The sequence below is a fragment of the Dromiciops gliroides genome, chromosome 3 (genome assembly GCF_019393635.1).
Source record: "Dromiciops gliroides isolate mDroGli1 chromosome 3, mDroGli1.pri, whole genome shotgun sequence".
NCBI lineage: Eukaryota > Metazoa > Chordata > Mammalia > Microbiotheria > Microbiotheriidae > Dromiciops > Dromiciops gliroides.
In genome coordinates, this window is record NC_057863.1 from 368,799,139 (window position 1) to 368,810,277 (window position 11,139).

General features: G+C 35.0%; 1 non-coding gene across 1 annotated transcript; it reads left to right on the top strand.

Annotated features, from left to right (window-relative positions):
• The first annotated feature begins 10,064 nt into the window (after positions 1 to 10,064).
• Positions 10,065 to 10,171, top strand: LOC122752041. The gene has a single exon (XR_006355846.1). It is a non-coding gene; the product is annotated as a U6 spliceosomal RNA (small nuclear RNA).
• Positions 10,172 to 11,139: the final 968 nt, after the last annotated feature.

Here is an 11,139-nt window from a genome sequence, read left to right on the forward strand (position 1 = left end):
GTAGGACAAATATAGGCATGGTTGCGTTGGAGACAAGATCCAAAACTGATTGTAATGGAAAGGATGTGATATAACCCAAATTTCCATCCTATAATTGAATATACATTCCTTGGTGTCATGTTATAATCCCTTCCATTGGGGGGACTATGAACTCCTTTTTGGAAATGATTTATTCAGAAGGTAATTCTAAGGCAACTAAAATCAAATGTTTGATCATTTTACAGGCTAATTACCTTCTCACAAGAAAAAAGCTACAAAAACAAAACTATACAATCAGATATTAACCCTAGCTTGGATAGATGTTTTGCTAACATGCAATAATGATTATTGGGCAAGAAAATAAAGATGGATCCCTGTAAACATCGCTAATAATGAGGAAAATATTTATCTGGGATAGAAATGACTTTATAAACTTTAAAAGGGAAGTGAATACATTTAAAAAAATTATATTGAAGCAGAAAATAAAATAATGTCTTCTAGTAAATTTGGACTAGGAATGTTTGCTCTTGGATATTTCAAAGTGAAAAATTCCAATGGTATATGGCAGCATCCAATTCCTGAACACTTTCATACTTAGGAATAGAGGGACAAGGTACTTTATGTTACCACATCAGATAGTTTTGGCCCATTGTGCCATGGTAAATAGGAATAAATGTGAAAATCTATATAATTGTGCTTCTGTTGTCATCTATCTTCTCAAAATGAAAATCCATATGGGAATCAACTCAGATGTGATTTAGCAGATTAGAGAGAAACAATGTCCATTCTCCTCTTGAGCTGTAGAGAGAGAAAGGCTGTCCCTTCCTGCTGTGTCAATTTATTTTAGGCTGGCAGTTCTGAAGGTGAAACTTTGAAGGTCCTATGTGTGAGAAACGAACTGCCTCATAGGATGACAGTAAATAAACATAAGTAAAATAAAGAAAAACATATAGAACAAAATTCTGTACACACCGATTAAACTGTGCACTTCTGATTTTATTTACTTATTTATTTTTGAGAGAGAATAGTGTAGAAAGAGTATTCTCATGAAAAGAAAGTCTGGAAATAAAGCAAATTTCATAATACACACATGTGTTTACACAAAGACATATATATTATGTACTATATTACATACAATTATATACATATATGTGTATATATACACATATAAATATACATTGTATATACATATATATGCATCTTTAGTGTTTATATGTGTGTATGTGCCTATTTAGTTTATATTACCTCCCAGGCTTTTCAAAAAAATACTAACTAAAATCTACCTTCTATAAACAACCCTCCTTAACCTTTCTTGATTTGAGTGCTTTCCCTCTCTTAATTATTTCCTGTTCATGCTGCATAGTTTGCTTTTAATATATTGTTCGCACATTGTCTCTGACATTCAATTGTAAGATCCTTGAGCATAATGTCTAGCACATAGTAGCTGCTTAATAAATATCTATTGATTGATTTATAGTTGTAGTGGTTAGAGAGCCAAACTGGAAGAAACTGGGAAGACTTGGTTTCAAGTTTTTCCTTTGATACATATTGGCTATTTGACATTGGGTAGCACAGCTGGCATATATCAGAAAGTTACAGTGAAAGTGCCAACCCATATTTGCAGAGGGAGTTTTCTTACCTAAGAATTCACTATTACACTAAATTCAATGATACAGCTCCTAGCCCTAGTCCCAGTTAAATATTTTATAATTTTGGTATATAACACACATTAACCTACATATGCACAGATACATAGGAAATGATAGAAAGCACACTTACCTATACCCAAATTTATCATATATGTAATTCCCATCCTGGTAGGTGTTATCTCTCTTTTCTCAGTGGGAGTTTAATGCTTGGCTGGCAGATTAATTTTTGACTTCACACTTTTGTCCTCATAATAGGGGACTTCAGCATAGATTTTTTTTTTTACCTTGAAATATCCTCACTTCCCAGTTGCTCAATTTACTCAACTCTTATGAACTTCTTCTCTACTTCATCTCAGTCACACATGGGGGAGGGTCACACCCTTGATCTTGCCATTACCAACAAATGTCCCATTTTCCTGATTAAGAATTCTGAAGTTTTGATATCCCATCATATCTACTATCATTCCATTATTCTCCATGTCCTTATTCCTTCTAAAGCTGTTCATTGTCCACACTATAATATTCTATGCCTCCACCAGTCAGTACTTTCCTTTGCTATCAGGCCTGCTCTGGTTGCACTCCCTTTCCCTCCCAATCTTAATTCCTTACTGAACCAGTTCAACTGCACTCTAAATCCTGTCTTTCAATCCACTGCTCCCTTGTCTATTCTTTACTCATGTCTTTCCAATTCCCAATCCTGAATTTCTCCTGCTATTTATCACTTCTGCTTCTACTCATGTGCTGCCGAAGAAATCATCCAATGATGGTTACTGGATACACTGCAAATTTATATTCTCTAAAAATCTAGATGCAGTGCCAAAATATACATCAGGGCAACTGGAGATGGCCCCAGATGTTTGAGGCAATAGGGGTTAAGTGGCTTGCCCAGAGACACAACGAAAATAAGTGTCAGGTGCTCAAGTGTCTGAGAATAAATTTGAACTCAGGTCCTCTTGACTGCAGGGCCATTGTGCTATCTACTGTACCGCATAGCTGCTCTCAAAGAAAAGGAAAACATTATAAACTGCTAAACTGGTGCTGATCTGCATTGATAGAAGGAGTTTCTTCACTAGGAGTTCCTGACAAATGAAATCCCAAGTTTGACCTCCACAAAATAGCATTTCACCCAACTCTTCAGAGGTTGGGTTTGGATTATGAATTATGGATGTGACTACACACACACACGTATGCAGACATAGATACATAAACACACAGAAGGACAGATGATTACCAGGTGAGAGGCATTTACTGAATGCTACAAAACATTGAGTGAAAGACAAGCAGCCTTAAGATCTTTTGCGATAAGCCTTGAAGAAGCCACTCTCATATTTCAGACAGCTAGTTTAAGATTATGGATTCTTAAAATTGGTCACATTACAATCTCAACTAATCAAGTATATGTGGCAAAAGAAATCAAGGAAAAAGAAATAAGTAACAAGGGGGAGGCTAGGTGGCATAGTGGATAAAGCACCAGCCCTGGATTCAGGAGGACCTGAGTTCAAATCCAGCCTCAAACACTTGACACTTACTACCTGTGTGACTCTGGGCTAGTCACTTAACCCTCACTGCCCACAAAAAAGAGGATATTACCCCAATGATGAGCTCGTCAAATCCTTCCATTGTATGAAAATGTATTTATGCTCATTGGGGAAGGGTAGATGTAACAGTAATGGGCAGTAGGATTTTTCATGCAGTTGAGAGCGATAGGGAAGCTACCACAAGTTAACAGAGGAAAATCATATCTCATAACCTCAGCTGGAGATTTCTGGCTTTCTCATAAGGTTATATCTTACCCAGCTCTGACTTTCCAAAGATCTCAAAGAGGGAAACACAAGGAAGGAACAATGTAGAAGAGACATGTGTCTGCTTTATCTCTATGCACTTTGTGCGAAAATAGGGGAGGAAGCAAGGATCTAGGTGAGAATAATTCCTAGGTGATAAAAACCTAAGCAGAAAATAAAGCTCAAGACATACGGTACTTGTCTAGAATAAAGGTAAAGGACAACGAGGTGAAACAGTGGTTACAGCTCTGGTCCTGGAATCAGGAAGACTCATCTTCCTGAGTTCAAATCTGTCTTCATATAAATTACTAGTTTGTGACTCCGCACAAGTCACTTTACCCTGTTAGCATCATTTTCCTCATTTATAAAATAAGCTAGAGAAGGAAATGAAAAACCACTCTGGTTTCTTTGCCAAGAAAACTCCAAATGAAGTTACAAAGAGTATGACACAACTAAAACCACTGAACAACAACAAAATAATAAAGGTGCTCAATAACGGCAAGACAAGGTTTGGGTATTTCATGTAGATTGTCCAAGTGAAAAATATAACTTCTGAGAAATAGCAAAATACAGTGGATAAAAGACTGGCTTAGAGTTGGGAAAATCTGTGTTAAAGACCTGTCTCTGATAAATTCTCTTTGTGATCATGTAAAATCATTTAACCATTTAAGACCCTAGGCAAGTCTCTAATACTACACATCAGCAATTTGGTATAATGATAATATCACAAGTCTGCTGCTTTCACACATGACACATATACACATGCACACATACATGCATACACACATATTCAGATATATAAAGTCAAGGAGTCTTGCTTGAAATTTTATATTATACATTATTAAGCCCTTCACTACCAGTCAATTTGCCTTTATTTAATCAGAATGCATTTAATTATCTCTATGTGAACAAGTTATGAAAAAGCAAGTGCCAAGAAATGTTAGGCCAATTTTTATGGGCTGAAAACATTAATTTTGGTCAATTTCAAATGAAAGATGAAATCCATTTCAGAAAGTATTAATTTACCCCATTGCTGTTTAGATTGTTTTAACCCTCATACTATCACATTCCTTTTATTACACCTTTACCATCATGACAATCTACTTGCTGCTATACACATTTTTTTCTTTATTTTCAAGGAAATGGCAAGATCTCATCATTCCAGGGGCCAGTTGGTATTCCTAAAGAGCTAGCTAGGTGTTCTATATAGTGGCATTGTTGGAAATTTCTTAATTCTTTCTTATTTTAATGAGATACATTTTTCCTATACCATAAATGTCAGAATAATTTGTTTTCCTCACCTTTACTATTAATCTACTTGGGTTCTAGACAAAAATCAGTGTACCTGTTTCAGTTTACTGAAAGTCACCTGGGGTCCTTTTCTATTTTTCTCATTGTAGAAAAGTGGTTTTGTGTAATGACTTGTGTAATGAGAGAATGTCTTGGATAGGTTGACTCATGGGTCAACTCCAATGAGAAGGTGAGGAAAACAAATTTTTGGACTATCAGAGAGAGGAGTTGAATTAGGTAGATAGGAGATGGATAGATGGATAGATGGATAGATAGATGGAATGACATAGATAAAGATAGATATCATTGATATCTATCTAAATGTCAATATATGTTGATATATGTCAATTTATACATTGATACACACACATATATATGTGATATATGTGTGTGTGTATATATATATATATATATGCAACTTATATTTAAAAGTGCTTTGTATCTGTTATACTATTTGATCCTCACAATAATGCTGGGAAATGTGTTGTTATTCCCATTTTACAGTTTTAGCAACTGAGGCAACTTTAATCAGAGTTATACAGCCAATAAGTAACTAAAGAAGAAAACTTGAATTTTCTTGACCACAAGTCAACCACACTAAACACTATATCACCTAGATGTTGTAAAGGGCTCAAATATGTGACCAAACTATGATAAAAATAGGTTATGCCATAATAATAGCGAATTTTTATATTATGCCACAGTCTAGGAAATAATTAAAAAGGAATCTGAAAACATTTGAATATAAAGGGTGAACCTCTATGAGATTTTCAGAAATATATGTTTAACAAGGGTTTAGGGGTAGAGGATGGTAAATGTAGTAAATTTCTTAGAGTTGAAAATTGAAAGGTCATAATCACCAGGACAAGGGGGCAATGGATTTAAAAAACAAAACAGAAAAACTAGGTTTTCTGGTTTTAAGACAAAGAGAAGGAAATAAGGGAAGAATAGATATACTAGGGGAAAGGGAAGAATTAAGGGAATGGAGGACCTAAGAAGGAATATGGGTTTGAAAGGAGTGAAACAGAGGGAGAGATACTGAGGAAGGGTGATTATTATCATAAGGAATATCAGAATGTGTAGTCATAGACACACTCTTGGGTAATAGTAAAAAGAAAAATGATTAAGACAAAACAAGTCAGGCCCTGACTGAGATTGTCAAAATGCAGTAAGCATCAGAAACACCCACAATTGTTCAGTGCTGTAAAACAACTGAGCATAGCACTTAGCAAATGATATGTTTCCTTGAGGATAGACGGCATGCATTTTGTCCTAGGTGCAAAAAAATTGATATTTACAGTTTTAATGGTTAATTTTAAGATATGAATACTCCAGTGGGAAGGGGGTGCAGCTAGATGGCCCTTTGGATAGAGTGCTAGGATTAGAGTTAGGAGAACCTGGGTTCAAATCCACCTTCAGGCACTTACTAGCTGCGTGACTTTGAGCAAATCACTTAATACTGTTTGTCTCACTTTTCTCATCTATACAACGAGCTGGAGAAGAAGGAAATGGGAAACCACTTAAGGATCTTTGTCAAGAAAACTGCAAATGGGGTCATGAAGAGTTGAACATGACGGAACAACTAAACAACTCCAGTGGGGATCTGTTGATGAAGTGAAGTATAAGTGAATGAAGTGCAGATATAAATTATATGAATTTTGTAGTCAGTCAGTCAATGAATATCTGTTGAGTGACTTTTTTATGGAAGCCACTGAGATAACTGCTGGGGATACAAAGGAGAGATAAAAGTCATCCCTGCTCTGAAGGAGCTCCAAATCTAATGGGAAGTTAACATACAAACAATGATGCAAAAACAAGGTCTATATAATTATATATCTATATTTATCTACCTTTCTATAGCTATATTTATTTCTATATGAAATGCATCATAAATTTGAGATCATAAAGAGAGGAAAGGCACTGAAATTAAGAAGAATGGGTAAATTTTCTGTAGAAGGTAGGGTTTTACCTTGGAATTGAGGGAAACTTGATGAATCCAACCTCAGACACTTGGCACTTACTAGCTATGTGACCCTGGGCAAGTCACTTAACCCCCATTGCCCCAGCAAAAAAAAAAAAAATTAAAAATGCCCAAGGTTTGAAAATGGAGTTTGTTTGAAGAAGGAGGTCAGTGACACTGAACTGAAGAGTACATGGGAGGAGGTGTAAGGTGTAAGAAGCCTGAGAAGATAAGATAGGGTAGATTATTAATGGCTTTGACCACAAAATAAATAATTTTTTATTTGATCACAGAGTAATCAGGATCTATTTGATGTTTTTGAATGGTGGAGGGAGTGTGGGGGGCATGGCCGGACATGTGCTTTAGGAAAATCACTTTACCAGCTGGAAAATGGCCTAGGAAGGGAAAAGATGTGGCAGGTGGAACAATAAACAGGCTATTGCAATAGTCTAAGCATAAGGTGATAAGGAACACTATAGTAATGGCAAAATCATAGGAGAGAAGGAGGAGTTTGGGATAGTTGTGATGATGGTGAAATTGGTAGGCCCTGTAGGCTAATTGGTTATGGAGGAATAAGAGAAGGTGAGGAGTCAAGGATAATATGTTGATTGGGAACCTAAAGGAATGAGAAGATGGTGGAGCCCTTGATAATAATAATGAGTTCAGTTTTGAATATGTTGATTTTTAAGTCACACAATCCTTTTAGTATGAGGGTAAAGTAAGGATACAAAGGAAGACCATGAATCAAGTGATTAACTCATTCTGAAAGGAGCTCTAAAGTTTTAAATTAAGTTGAATTGAAGAAAAATAAAATACATTTTATGAATTTATTTTTCTTACTTGTTTCCTAAGGAACCTGTATACAAGCCAAGAAGCAACAGTTAGAACCAAGCATGGGCACCTAATTGGTTTAAGATTGAGAAATATTGGATGATAAGGTTGTATATTTTAATCTTATTTATTCAAACTATATGTAGAATACATCATGTGAAATGTCAACGTGGAGGACTTAAAAGCTGGAAGGTTGCCAGGAGAAATATCAATAATGTCAGATATGTGGATGGTATCACTTCTGGTGGCATAAAGTGAAGAGGAATTAAGAAGCCTCTTGATGAAGGTAAAAGCGGAGAGTGTAAATTCTGGCTTGAAGCTTAATATCACCTGGTTCCACCATTTCCTGGCAAATAAAGGGGGAAGAAATGGAATCCCTGTCAGATTTTGTATTCTTGGACTCAAAAATGACTACATATGGTGATTGCAGACATGAAATTAAAAGATGCTTACTCTTTGGAGTAAATCTGAACAGCATACTAAAAAGAAAATATTTTATTTTGCCAACAAAGGTCTGTATAGTCAAAGCTATGGTTTTTGAGGTAGCAAAGTATGGCTATGAGAATTGGACTATAAGGAAAGCTGTGTGCCAAAGATTCTATCTTTCCAACTTGTGTTGATGTAGAAGATTTTTTGAGAGTTCCTTTAACATCAAAGAGAGAAAATCAGTTAGTTCTTAAAGAAATTAATTCAGACTATTCACTAGAGGTTCAAAACCTGAAGCTGAAGCTTGACTACTTTGGCTACATAATAAGAAGACAGGACTCCTTGGGGAAAAAATTCCAATGTTGGGAAAGAATTAGAAATTGAGGAGATGCTTATCATTTGGGGAATGGTTGAACAAGTTGTAGCATATGTTTGTGATGGAGTACTATTGTGTTATAAGAAATGAAAAAAGGGTTAATTTTATGTAAGACCTATATGAACTAATGCAAAATGAAGTGAGAATAATCAGGTGATCCATGTGAATAATAATTGAAATGTTGTAACGATGATCAACTATGAAAGACTTGGGCACTCTGATCTCTACAATGATCCAAGACATTTACAAAAGACTCATGATGAAAAAATGTTATTCACCTCCAGAGAGAGAACTGATGATTTCTATGTGTTAAAGTATGTTTTCTTCTTTCTCTCTTCTCCCTCTCCTATCCCTCTCCTCCCCATCTCTTCTTCATTCTTTTCTTTTTCTGCCATCCTTTATTCTATTTATTCTACTCCTTCCTTCCTTCCTTGCATCTTTACCTTTGTTCTGTAATATTACTAATATGGACATATATTTTGCACTATTTCAAAAGTATAATTGATATCACATTAATTGCCCTTTTAGTTGATTTGTGAAAGTATGGAAGGGAGGGAGAGAATCTGAAAATTAAAATTTAAAAAGGAAAAAATAAAAATAAATAAGTGATATATATATACATATACATATATATATATATATATATATATATATATATATATACAATAAAAAGTCAGGTCTGAAGAGTGATAAGTACATAGTTGGATAGTTCAGAGCCTAATCTTAGGTAGTTATTGGCAACCAAGGGCACATGAGGAAGAATCTGAGAAAGTTTACTTATTAAACAAAATAGAAGCAAAAATTCAAGAATTGTGTGTTTCCACAGAAAAAATTAAAAATTTGGGATTGACTTTTTTGAGATTTCTTTGGCATCATGAGATGGATTTGAGGTTAAGCCACAGATACACTTCAAATGGGAATAATTACATTATGTATAGGAAACTTAAGTGACAATTTCACTTTTTCTAATCCAATTCCACTATGTTACACATACATTCCATGGAAACAAAACCACAAATAGGAAATCTTGAGCATGAATTAAATGCTAATTTGAGTTTGTACTCTTGCCAACACTTTCAATATAAGAAGAATATTATGAGAAGTAGATACAGGAAAAAATTATAAATAGAATCTACTATAAGTTAATTTTTCTGGATGGTCAAGCCTTCTGAGTATCTAGGGAATTATTTCAATAATCAAGGTCTTTTATATCAACTTATTACTGATTGCTTTTTAAATGTACACTATACTTTTTTTCCTTCTTAAGCATAGTATACCAGATAATTATAGATATTCCTTCTTGATGATTCTGGGTCACATTATGAGAATTAATGGGACACTAGGGAAGGATTAGCTTGAATAAAATAAATGATAAGGAAGAAGAATTTATTTAAAAGGGTTGAGACAAAGGCAGAGGTGCTACAATAAAAAATGATAGTGACAGAGGGCATTTCAGAGCATGAAGTGGCATTTATGGGTGATATGACAAAGTATAGAGTCTGAGACAAAAAACTGCAACTTTGCCTCAGGTTTCTCAAACGTATCATGGACAACTGTTTCTTTATTCTTCTATCAAGAAGTCAATGGGTTCTAGAGGGTCTAGCTGGAACAAACTGCAAGGAGCCTTTCCCCTCCTTGCCCTAACTCCACTGCCTCATTTCCACTATTCATTGAAATGTCTTCAGAGCTGAAGCCTGAGATAACTGGGGGAATGCTGAATATAGAGTCAGACATTCAAGTCTAGCTGAAGGTGCTTAAAAATTATGTGACTGGTGCTCGCTTCGGCAGCACATATACTAAAATTGGAACGATACAGAGAAGATTAGCATGGCCCCTGCGCAAGGATGACACGCAAATTCGTGAAGCATTCCATATTTTTAAAATCATATGATTATCTCAATAGATGCAGAGAAAGCTTTTGACAAAGTACAGCACCCATTCCTAATAAAAAACACTAGAGAGTTTAGGAATAGGGGGAGCTTTCCTTAGAATAATAAACTGTATCTACCTAAAGCCATCAGCAAGTATTATATGCAATGGATATAAATTAGAGGCCTTCCCAATAAGATCAGGGGTGAAACAGGGATGTCCATTATCACCCTATTATTTAATATTGTTCTAGAAATGTTAGCTTTAGCAATCAGAGAAGAGAAGGGAATTAAAGGAATTAGAATAGGCAAGGAGGAAACAAAACTATCACTCTTTGCAGATGATATGATGGTATACTTAAGGAATCCTACAGAATCAAGTCAAAAATTACTTGAAACAATTAACAACTTTAGCAAAGTAGCAGGATATAAAATAAATCCACATAAATCATCAGCATTTCTATACATGACCAACAAAGTCCAGCAGCAAGAGCTAGAAAGAGAAATTCCATTTAAAGTAACGGTAGATAATATAAAATACTTGGGAGTCTACTTGCCAAGACAAACCCAGGAACTCTATGAACACAACTACCAAACACTCTTCACACAAATCAAATCAGATCTAAATAATTGGAAAGATATCAATTGCTCATGGATAGGCAGAGCTAATATAGTAAAAATGACAATACTGCCTAAATTAATTTACTTATTCAGTGCCATACCAATCAGACTACCTAAAAATTATTTTATACAGCTAGAAAAAATAATAACAAAATTCATCTGGAAAAACAAAAAATCAAGAATATCCAGGGAAATAATGAAAAAAAATTCACAGGAAGGTGGGTTACCGGTACCAAACCTGGAGCTTTACTATAAAGCGGCAGTCATCAAAACTATCTGGTACTGGCTAAAAAATAGAGTGGTAGATCAATGGAATAGGCTAGGCTAAGGAAATGCAGTAGTAAATGACACTAGTAAT